Raw genomic sequence first — 12,607 nt, 5'->3', positions numbered from 1 at the left:
ATATTATGAAACACGTGTGTAAGATAAGATAAGAATCTGATTGAGTTATGCATGCGCAAATGCTATTATATTGAAACGTAACCTGCGTGGAATTACAAGCAGACAATCAGTTGGAAATGTTGCAGCTTTTTCAGGACAAATTCTATCTTAAATTTTTTTCGAATTTGTTAACATGTTTTGGGATAGTTTTAATAATGATATTAAATGCCTTAATTGCAAAAAAATTGCATAAAGTTTCATTAACAGACATAAATGAGGACCTGTACATGTTTGCAATTAAAAGAGAAAAAAGCGGCATCCACGGTATTCGAACCCATGTCCACTAGACCAAATGGAAACTGCACATTAATAAGCAGTCGGTAATTAGCGCAAGAACTTTCGTGGTGGTATTTTATAGTTAATTTACTTGTTACACGTGTTGTCAGCATTTTTAGCAAAAACAGCAGAACCATTCAAAATTATTCCATCGTTTCGCTTCAAAAATGCTTACATGTAATTTGCATATTTTTAACGGATGACTTCTTTTAACCACAATTTATCACAACTATATAATACCACGACAATTTATCACAACTATAAATTATAATACCACGACAATTTAACACAACTATATAAAAAGTACATTGTTATGCTCGATAGATTATTTCGCTCCTACATTTTCATTGTTCTTGCTGTTATAAACATGGCAAAAGGTAATATGGTCAATTTGACAATCGTCATGCGAAAATGGGGCTTATATCATGTGCCAGCGGAGCCCAAGACCAGCCTGCTGGTAAACTACTCAGTCCGCTTTATAGTCAAGTCAGGTTTCGTGGTCTTATAAGCGGACAGGGTAGCCCTTGGCCAGACTGGACGATTGCGCGGGCTTTTCTTAAGCTACGCTCCCCGCATATGTCATAAGAACAAGTTTCGCATGACGCGGGTCAAATGGGAGCGTAACACTTTAATGGATTTTATTTTAACAAACATTTTTCGTAAAGAAATTAAAATCCTTAACTAAATATATCGTTTAGTTGTATGTGTTCTCAGAGCTCCAGATAAGGTTTTGTGAAATTCTTAAATTACTACCAGATTTTCAAAAAGAATTCTTAACTCTGAAATTTTATTCTTAACGTTACTACTAAGTTTTGGAAAATAATTCTTATTTTTTCTAAATGACCTAAAAATAAATAATAATGGTTATTTTCATGCAAAATAAATCAAAATAAACATACTAGCAACTTTATTTATGCGAGTTCAACAGTTTCTTTTCAGTATTATACAATGTTATTTTTCAAATACCTTCATATGCCCAAACTCTGCTTAGATTGTATGCCTTAGATGAATTTTTACATATTTCACAATTAAAACGGATCTCCCCTTCAATCTTTTCAACGATTAGCCACGGGACTTGTCCCTTCCACTCGCTCAATGTTTTTTGTGTGTTTAAGTTTGGACCCGTCGTGTAGCGTTTTTGTTTAGCTTTTCCGACTGTGTCGGCAACTGAACAAACAACATTGTATAAGATCTTTTCTATAATGTCTTTCTTAACATTTAACTTCGGCTCACTTTGCCTACAATATGTTAAAAGCGTGTTTTCAGACGCTTTGCAGTTTTTTAAGGACGTTCTCTGGGCGCCGCCATTTTTGTTGACAGATAGACTGTATACGCCGCTTTTATTGGAAAAAATGCGATTTGTTATACAAACCCGATAACCATTCTATATAAGCACCGCAAAGATCTTTAATACGCAAAAAGAACTCAATAAAATCGATACGATCCGATGTAAAAATAATATTCGTAACTTGATTTTAAAATTCTTAATGGTACGACAAGATTTTAAAATAAATACGTAACGGACTTGAAAATAATTCGTAATTACGAAAATACGACCCTTATCTGGAGCTCTGTGTTCTGATTATTTTTTGTAAGACACATTTAATTTGGAAAATATTGTCAATGTGTCATGTTCGCTGCTTCGGAAGTTAATTTTGACATTCTATGTATCCGTTGCTTGGAATTTTTAGATATTGTCATCAGTGATATTAATTTTGTTAATAACGTACTAGTTTCTGAAACGTACAATCCAGTCTGAGCTCAAGTGACACATTACGCACATGTATTAAGCACCATTTTCCCTAAATCAGTTCAATTGAGTCGCGTTCTGAGAAAATTGGGCTTTATGCATGTGCGTAAAGTGTCGTCCCAGATTAGCCTGTACAGTCCGCACAGGCTAATCAAGGACGATACTTTCCGCCTAAAATGGATTTTTCCTAAGAAGAGACTTCATTTAAACGAAAAATGTCATAAAAGCGGAAAGTGTCGTCCCTGATTAGCCTGTGCGGATTGCACAGGCTAATCTGGAACGACACTTACAAACATGCATTATGCCCAGTTTTCTCAGACCACGACTCAATTTGTTTAGAATGTTCTGGTACGTCAATGCATTCAATGCATTTAGAAAACAAACAAACAACAGATATAGCAATTTGATAGCGATTACTACACTTCTTTCAACATAAATTGTTCAGATAGACACTTCTTTGAATAGAGTGCAAAAAGGATTGCTTTGTTGAAAATTTGCCAAACGTTACTATTCATTCTGCCCATCTTAATAGAATATCAGATTATTTGTTTTAAATTTGGAAACATAACGTATTAAGTTATCTAAGTGTTATATCAATTGTAAGAAAAAAGAACGTTTACATTTTTCTGCCCGAGTCAGTTTAAGTTATTTTCCGGATGAACAAAATATATCTGTTCCTGAAATAGTTTGATATTTTATATTTATGTTATATAAATGTTTATTTACATAACATAGCCCAACGCCATCAGCATTGATTGCGGATGACTGGTAAGATCTCGCTAAAATCAGCAGTGTTATTAACATAAAGATGTGTGTAGTCTGTATTTGCCTGCGTTGTGAAATTATGTATCCACATGTGTTATTCCATTTTAATTGAACAGTTAGACATATTCGAAGCAACACACTAGCCTCTCTGTTTTTTTATTATTTGTACACGCGTTATGTATGAAAATCTTTATTCACACTTTGACAATCGATTACTTTTATTCTTTCTTAACTTTACTTTAAAAAAAAACTTGCAATTGCTTTAATAATAATAATTATTATTATTACACTAAATTGCTTTAATAATAGTATAATAGTATGACTGATTTATTTCTATATATTAATGCATACACTGTGCACGAATATGATACTGTGACAATCTTTACTACTGTAATTTGTTTCCCTTTTCATTTGTGATATAAATTGAGTGATGTTCATTACATTCATTCATGTGAAATGAAGTGCACTGACAAAATCAACTCTGAATAATTTCATCCAACATTTTATTACTTTTTGTTAAGCTGTTTTGACTATATAGTTGATTCAAAACTTGAATTTTTGATCGAATTTACTATTTTTGTGTTTTATGATGAGATAATTTTTAAGATTCGAACGTTGTAAGCTCTTTTTTTACATGGATTTCGAGTACAAACTTATGTTTGTACGATAACATCACCTCTAGCAGCTGTACATTGAACGATAAGAAGTCGTGTTGTTATTTTAACGAGGCAAATCAATGTGAATCTCAAAATAGTTGTACTCTTTTAATGCAAAGTAAGCATCCGCCCTTTAGTCGTTTTTTTTTTAAATATGAGCCTCGATCTGGTAAATCTGGACTAAAATGCATGTGCGTAAAGTTTCGTACCACATTGGCCCCATCGGGGAAAGTGTCGTCCTTGATTAACCTTAACGGACTAATCTTAGACGACACGTTTCGCACATGCATTACGCACAGATTTCCCATAACGAGGCGTATATATGTCAATGTTTATACATATGAGGGCTGTCTCTGCTTTATAAATATCATATCATTATAATTATTAACATGTATTTAAACTTAATTTTAGCCATCTTAGCAATATGTCCCATTTCTTTCTTTTTGGTTGGGCCATTTGTCGCGTAAATCAAATTATTCTCTAATAAATATATATACATTGTATATTAAAGAAATATCGCATTGTCAAATTGGCATGACCATAGCAAAATTAGTATACGGCTTAGACATGTTTTGGAAATGTATAAAACAACTACATTGTAATAAAAAGCCATGTAATATGTGCGTGCAAGGGTACAAGTGCTGTAGAAACTAGATAACCGTATATATTATTTAAGTTTATATTATGATCATATTTAAACTCCTGTATATTTATTCGGGTCTGTGATATATTATAACATAGATACCTCTAGATTTTGCGAGGATTAAAAAGTGTGACAAAATAAAGCGCGTTTTTTTTTTTGTTTAGATTTCACTTACATTTTTTGGAATCATCGAAAAATTAATGATGATGCTGATGTTGATGGTCCCGTTGATGACGATGATGACGGTGGTGATGAGGAGAATAAACAGGATGATAATGGTCATAATAATGATGATGATGATGATGCTGCTGCTGCTGCTGCTGCTGCTGATGATGATGATGATGACGATGATGATGACGATGATGATGATGATGATGCTGCTGCTGCTGCTGCTGCTGCTGCTGATGATGATGATGATGATGATGATGCTGATGATGATGATGATGATGATGATGATCTTTACAATCACCATCATCGTAGTTCTCGTCAATTTCATTATCATTATGATCATCAGCATCACTATAATCCCCATCATTAACATCTATTTACCATCATGACGACATTCGTTTTTAAAACCTTAGCCATAGATCCTTATATCTTCTTGAAAAGGCAACCACGTTTATTTTAATATTTAATACCATAAGCCGTGAAACCATCGAGGAACATAATCTAGAAAAAAATGAACATGATGATGATGATGATGATGATCTTCATCTCTTTTTCAGTACTAGTTTGATAGTTTTGAAATAAATAGCATACAGACGATATAATCATTTGGATGGGACTATTTGTAAATATAAAAAAACGCTGGAAACGCTCATCACTGACAGTTTCCCACGGTTCAAGTCCACTGAAAACCATTAATAAAAAACACACTCTAAAGATCTGTTTTGGCAAAAAACAGATTGAATGTAATTCGGTTTTCTAAATGATTTTTATATACAACTTTGTTAATGTTCCATGAAGATTCCACCAGGCCCTAACATTCATATTTATCTAATGATATTTTTGTCGGCTTTTATTATTAAGAACGGGAAGTTGATAGCGGCAACGCAGCGCAAGAACATCGCTGATAAGCCCCGCGCAAGCGCTTATCTGATAAGCCCGCTACTGTATGTACGGATGATTGAGCGGTATATGAAGGTAAAGCTGATAAGATCAAAGGTGGGTGGTGTTAAGGTAAATGTTCTAAGGATACCTGAAGCAAGGCATACTTTGCGTGTTTATCTTCTGTGGATCTTCCATTAAAAGTTGTACGTGTCGGGATGTTAAACTAGATAGGGGCGGAGAATTTTATTGCGTACTAAGAAATAAATTTTGAAGTGTAATCGCCAAAATCAAACATTTATATTGAATATAAGAAGGTTGCATTACTTTCCGGATTCGTGTTTGAAAAATTCAATGTACACAACAATCGGAATACCATTGTGTGAAAATACAATGAATGCAAAGCAGTTTTGTACAAAACAATTCTTAAGAATAGTTTTTCCAACCAACGTTTCAGCCTTTGATAAAGGAAACGAATACCAACTTTTTTTTCATAAAATGTATTACTTTCCCATGCTACGTACACGCTGATGCGCTTTTAAGTACTTGTGAAGAAGAAAGAACAACTCAAAGTTATGTTGAAAACATTAACCCATTTATGCCTAGCGTCTAGAAAAAATGCCTTGGCAAACAGTGTAGACCCAGATGAGACGCCGCATGATGCGGCGTCTCATCTGGGTCTGCGCTGTTTGCTAAGAGGAATTTCTATAAGAAATATTCCAAATATAGAAATAAATATACTAGACATCCCTAATTTTGGAAATAAATTGATCCAATTTAGAAGGATAGGAGAGTCCACTAGGCTTAAATGGGTTAAAGTTAGCCATTGGTATGTCGTTATGATAAATGATATCCGATCAAGATTGCATAGACGGGATTATAAACAAGAACGTTTAAAAAGCTATTCGGCGCTCCTAACATTATTGCGCAACGCTAATCGACGAAATTAGAATAAAACCCCTTACTCAAACTAGAACGAGATACTTCAGATTGCGGACCTCAGAATAATTGATAGATCTTTGGATGAAATAGATTGCGGACCACAGATTGCGGACCCCATATATTGTGGGACCTAAGATCGTTCGGTCGCCACTGGGAAATATCTCGGACAATATTTTCTATTAACAGTCTAATTATTTACAAAGAATAATTTGACGTAATATTTATATCTATTCATATAAAAACCCATATAATACCACTTGCTTTCTCAAAAAGGAACCTACAGTTTATGAAATCCCAGAAACACGCTTTTAAATGACATTGTCAGGGAAATAACAACAATTCGTACACACATGTATTTTATACAACAGTGTACTTATATGTAGTAATGAAAATGTGTATTATTGCCACGAGACTTCTTATGTCATGTATATTTAGTTTTATGTTATAGATTTGGAAGCATCTACTTGAAAGGTTGAAAAGGGCAAAACTAGGATAGTTAGTTCATAAATAAAATTCCACCCTACATTAAACACTATTGAAATGAAGCTCTGCTGGTGTTTGAACTTTTGATCGATAGGTGGATTGAAGCCTCGAATTTGCTTCTTACAGAGAGCTGTTGTAGCTTAATTAAAAAAGTTGCTTCTTAATGTCAATGATTACAACATTCTGTTTAAGACAGGCAATAAGAAATAGCGTTCTTTTTCTTTTTTTTGTATAAAATGTATAGATAACTTTGTTATGTAAATTAATAATTATGTTAAATTCAAATCCCCAATTGTGTGTAACCAGTATATAGGCGGCATTAAACCAAAGAGTTATCAAAAAATGTTTATTTATAGATATTTGCTTAAACTTTGATTTGTAAATTTGCGTGTACTAAAATTTGAAAATTTGTGAAATTTGTACAAGGACATTGAATTTTTCCGCTCCATAATTGTAACAATAGTCATTTACGCCGAAAATATTTAAACTAAAACTTTATATTAAATATGCAGACTTCTGTTCTATACAATGAATAAGCGTTAATGAACTACCTATGTCGAGTTATTATGATACTATATTCATTAATACGAATTTTGTAACTGAAGATTGAAGCAATCGCGTAATATATATATGTGGCAACAAATACGTCAGTCCACAGGTGGTTAGCGTGTTGCTATGATATTAATTAGTGAAAACATCATTTTGAATGATAAATAATCATATTATTACGAAAAATTAACTTTTCTGAAAAAAAAATTCACTATCAAATATATGTATATTTGATAGTGAATTTTTTTTCCATAAAATTTATTTTTTTCGTTATAATATTTAATTATAGGTTATTATATGGACGTTTCACTGTACAATACGGAGATATATTTGGACGAGCATACAGTTTGACGTTATATTGGACGAGTCCAATATGACTTCAAACTGTGTGCAAGTCCAAATATATCCCGTATTGTACAGTTTAAACGTCTAATAAGCTTTTTATTTTATATCCCTTTCTTTAGCTCTTTGTTTCATTTTAATTTTGATTTTAAAATGCTTTAATTGCATCTATGCTATTTTCAAGACAAGCGCCCGTGTGAGTCGATTATAGTACATTCGGATACTTTTTCTCGGTTACGGCTTTTATCGTTATAAAACAATTGCTTAGTGCACTTGTACTCAACTGTGCAAAATTGGAAAAAATACAGACTTTTTGGATCCAATACCGGAATATATTGGACGGTCACGTGGTACATATGAAGAATGCCGATTGGATGAATTTATTGGATATAGAATAAGATTATTTATCATTCAAAATGATGTTTTCACTAATTAATATAGCCACACGCTAACCACCTGTGCGTCAGACCCGTTGACTATGTTGGCTTTTAATCATGTTGTAGGACATGGTTTGAGTGCCGATCGACACACAGTCGTTTTATTTCCTTTTAACGTTACGACAATCTAACTACGACACGTTTTGTTGCTAACGCTCAACATTATGATGGCTCTGTGAATATCCAACACAAAACGGCCCGCTGGTATTTTAAAGCAAGTTCAATATCTTCTTTTTCTTCTTTCCCAATAAGTACATGGCTCATCTGGACGCACTTTGTCCATGGAACACGTTGCATTTTTACTCCGATTGATTCGGGTGATTCCTATTTATCGATGGTGACATTGTGAGCACTGCTAACTTAAACAGTATGCGTGGCATTGCAAAACATAACAGAATGTTCGATTTACAATTATAATCATTTAGATGAAAAATCGTGTTTATATTGCTCACACTTAAAATTCTATTGTGTATCCATTTCCGTTTATAATAACTAACACTCATTCTGTCATTACCTTGAAAGACGGTGATTCAATGAAAAAATAAAAAATGATTATTGGCGATCAAGTATTTTATTGGTTCAACTGACTATATAGTGTCGTGTAACCGTCCGCTTCCATCAAATATTTTTTCTTGTGGCTCGATCAAATAGACTGTTTTACCTATTTTATAGCATAATACTTGAACTAATGTTAGCAAAATAAATTAACCAGTCTAATTTGTGTACATGTTGGTATTATTTTGCATGGCAACGGAGGTAGAAAGCTGGAGCTAGTACAAAATTATCGATGACTTTTCTAAAACTGGGACATTAAGAAACAAATAAATTGAAAAAGGTTTGTTTATATATTTTTTCATATCGAAATGTGTATACTGCAATACATGTAATACTGCAGACATGCATACTGCTGATGAAACTCGCAAATTATTAAAGTACGTGGGCCTGCATAAAGTTTAACCTAGCTAAAGAAACTTCAGCGTACAGTTTATATAGTATTGACAGACCTGTATAAAGTCGCGCCAGTCAAAAATCATAAAAAGCGACATTTAAAGTTATGGTAGCCAGAACTAAGTTTAACCATGTTAACCTTTTAAATCAACTATTCAGTTTTTTTTTACTATTGTCAAAATAGAAAGCTTGCAGTAAGATACATTTCAATGTACGCAATGTCTTGTTTATCGATTAGACATTGATCTGAAAGATTATTTGTTTTGGTTATACACAACAATTCATTTGAACAATATATTGTCCAGAGTCAGAGGCCTGCGGCTTGATTTATCACAGGGGATTGCCGCTCACAGGATGAAGGCTGTGTTTCGTCCATGATGAATATTATGGAACTTCAAATTCTACTTGACAGACAAAAGAAAAACCAACTTACCTTCCTGTACAAAGTAGTCAGGGGGTGAAGGGTGTCACAACATATTAACACCAGCAAGAAATAAACGCAACATTACACCAAAATCATTTAAAGACTACCAAGCTTCAAACATTCTACACAACTTAGTGACTAATCATGCAAAGTGTTTAAAAACTTTCTCCTGTAAACTGAGCAATTTAAAAACTCATTTTTACGAGGACTGTTTAAGACTGAAACAAAATTAGACAGTGTTGTATGCTTGGTCACCTTCAACAGGATTGCACTGATAAATCCACGGTTGGATAAATATCTCTACATTGCAACCTACATGCTACAAGGCCCTTCAACATAATGATTTAAATTAAGGCATTGTCAATTTTTTGCCAATATTTTTATCTATTCTTCAAGTACCAACTACCAATGTAATCCGGATCATATAATATATCCTTCTTTCCTATATAGTTTCAGCCATTCCTATAGATTCTTCCACCCCATACAGTCAATCTTGTATTAAGAGACCACTCAAGGGAGTAACCAAAAGTGGTCTCTTAATAAAATGGTCTTTAAATAAAAGGCCAATTTGGAAGAATGCTTACCCTCAATTTTAATCTATATGAAGGGTAATCTCTTTTGTCCCCAATGATTTCAACTTGTTTAATAAAATGAATATAAACACAATACATAAACAATATTTTACTTAAAATGTATTTTATTTTTCTCTTATAATAAATTATTATTATTATAAATAAATTGTGTGCACATATTTATTTGCAAAAACAACATTGAAAAGGAAATATTTTTCCTAAGAACAAAGAATTTGGCTAAAAATGTGTTTCATCTATGTTGAAAATGTTCATAGGCTCGTAGCCTTCACAGACAGTCTGGAGTTTTTCCTTCCAGTCATTTACTGTGTCCTTATTTACATCTCCCCTTTCACCCGACATAGCCCCTAACACAATGTTGTTTCTGTGCAGAAATGAAGCTAACCAGCCTGTGGAAGCCTTGAACATCATAATTCCTAAGTCGGACACAAATCTAAGGGCCTGAGCACAAATGAGAGGGCCTGACACAGGCATTCTCCTCGTTGTTGCATCCTTAAACCACGTTAACACAAGATCATTAATACCGTCATTCCCCGTTGTGTACCTTGCGCACTTTTTTCACCCGACGCATTATTTTCCACGTCTTCAAGCACCTCGGCTTTACGCTTAAGAATGTTCTGAATTTGAGTTTTTCCGACTCCAAAATCATCCGCGATTTAAAGTGCACTTTTGCTCTTAGACAATTTCAATACCCGAATTTTTTCATTCAACTTTTAACACTTTCCTTTTTGACATTTTAATTTCTGCATGTACGCTTAAGGAAATCTGACTATTATGACACATAAAGCGCTAAAAAAATTAAAACACGTTAATTGAAAACAAACAGGCCTGATTGGAAAGTTTATTGAGTAAATAACAATGTGATTGGCTAACACATACTTATTAGCGTAATTACAATTTGTTAATGAACAGATTTTGACAGATGTTGCCGAATAATAGTTTATTTTCCGCACCTCTCAGGGAATGTTTGTCGCGTACCTGTTATCTATACTCAAGAAAAATCGGCGAACAAGTTTGTCCCTTAGCGTTCCACATTGTAAACTCTTTAAACGGTAGACTGTGCTTAATACGCTCCTTTATTATTCAACTTACAAAATTGATACGCAGTCTGCATCAATACTGGTCAGAACCGGTCAACAAGACAAAGCATAATCATAATGGCTGGTGTGAAAACAAAACAAAGGTGTAACAGTACATCTTATCGGCTTAGATAAACAATTAACAAGGATTTGTCCCTGAACGATCAATAGATTAACCACTTTGACCTCCGAGTGGTCGCTTAATTCAAGATTTGGACATCAAAATACACGAAAATCAGCGGTCGCTGGTCGCGTAATACAATATTAAAATATAGTGAAAAAGCTCGGTGGGATTTCACAGTGGTCGCATAAGACAAAGGTCGCTTAATTCAAGTGGTCGCATCCACAAGATTGACTGTACTTGGATATTCTTACATCATTTTATAAAACTTAATTTAACTTTATTCTGAAATTCTATGGCATAGATTTGTTTTTTTATTGCTTAAATTGTGCAAATTTTATATTTTTGGAATAGAGATCAACATTTTTGGCTTATTTAGAATGACACATTTCTTCATTCACCATTTCTGCTTGGTAAAATCATTATTGTATAGATGTTATCTATGAATAATCTCAATTCAACAACCTCCTGTGACCTCGTTTTGACCTAAAACATACCTACTTTTTGACTTAAACTAATTAAGAATGTTAACATTCTAAGTTAATCCAAATTGACATTTAATATTACTTACTATATAGATTTGATACATCATCCAACACTGGCAGCACACTCACATCAGTTGATCTCAATTTGACTTTACATTGACCTTATTAAATTTTAGACTGAAACTAATTTGTATGGACAAACTAACTAATACTAATTATGTTCCACCAAGGGACATGAGCGTTTATTGAACAAAGCATCTTGTTTTTATTTTGGTTTAAGTTCTTTATTTTCAGCTCTTTTTCATTAAAATTCAAGTTTATTCCAGTAAACATCAAGGGAGGTAATGATTAAATCATTGGTAGATCGTACTTTCACAACAAATACAATGATTGCTGACTATAAGTACCCGTAAATTGCAGTCTATATAGCCAACAATAAAATCCTCAACAAATCTAATTTAATTTAAATTTCTGCATAAAAAGGGTAAGTGATATCATTTCAGAAAATGCGTTTTATTTAATTTATTTTTTATAAAAAGTTTATAATAAAAGATGAAAGATGTATACTTGATCTTATCCCAGGTGCATTTAATTGGTTGCTATAAATCTAACACAATCAGAAAACTTGCACTTGTGAGGAAGTGCAGTCTTTTTGGTGCTTGAAACAATGACTGGCTAGCAAGGTGCTCTACAATCTGAGCTGACTGGCTTGTTGTTCACACATTCAACATCACCTTGTGCATCATCTTTTGAAGTCTTTTTTTATTTACCTTCGTGTTATATAGTTTGAATAATAAAATCAGATATGGTGTGAATTGTTCTGTGTGTATTGATCATCTTTTTTTGGGTTTGTTTTCTTGACATGTTTGTGTTCTTATACTCTGTGAAACCTTTGAAGAGCCTGAGTGACATTATTTATTTGTCTTCCTCATCTTTATTTTCAAATGCAGGGCACTCTCTGAATTGCATCTACACACTTTTTTGAAGAACTATAATGTTGGCATTGTGTCAGACAGTTGTAAGATTCTATT

The 12,607-nt window shown here is 33.2% G+C and overlaps 1 protein-coding gene across 1 annotated transcript in view; it reads left to right on the top strand.

The window, feature by feature from the left end:
- Window positions 1–8,630: 8,630 nt before the first annotated feature.
- Window positions 8,631–12,607, top strand: part of LOC127850357 (EF-hand calcium-binding domain-containing protein 6-like) — a 52,634-nt gene continuing 48,657 nt past the window's right edge. Inside the window, exon 1 of the mRNA XM_052383333.1 lies at window positions 8,631–8,764. The gene's annotated coding sequence lies outside the window, so the exon portion shown is untranslated. The remainder of the gene's footprint in view (window positions 8,765–12,607) is intronic.

The sequence above is a fragment of the Dreissena polymorpha genome, chromosome 11 (genome assembly GCF_020536995.1).
Source record: "Dreissena polymorpha isolate Duluth1 chromosome 11, UMN_Dpol_1.0, whole genome shotgun sequence".
Lineage (NCBI taxonomy): Eukaryota > Metazoa > Mollusca > Bivalvia > Myida > Dreissenidae > Dreissena > Dreissena polymorpha.
The sequence above is the reverse complement of the archived record's forward strand: the minus strand, read 5'-3'. Positions and strand labels throughout refer to the sequence as shown.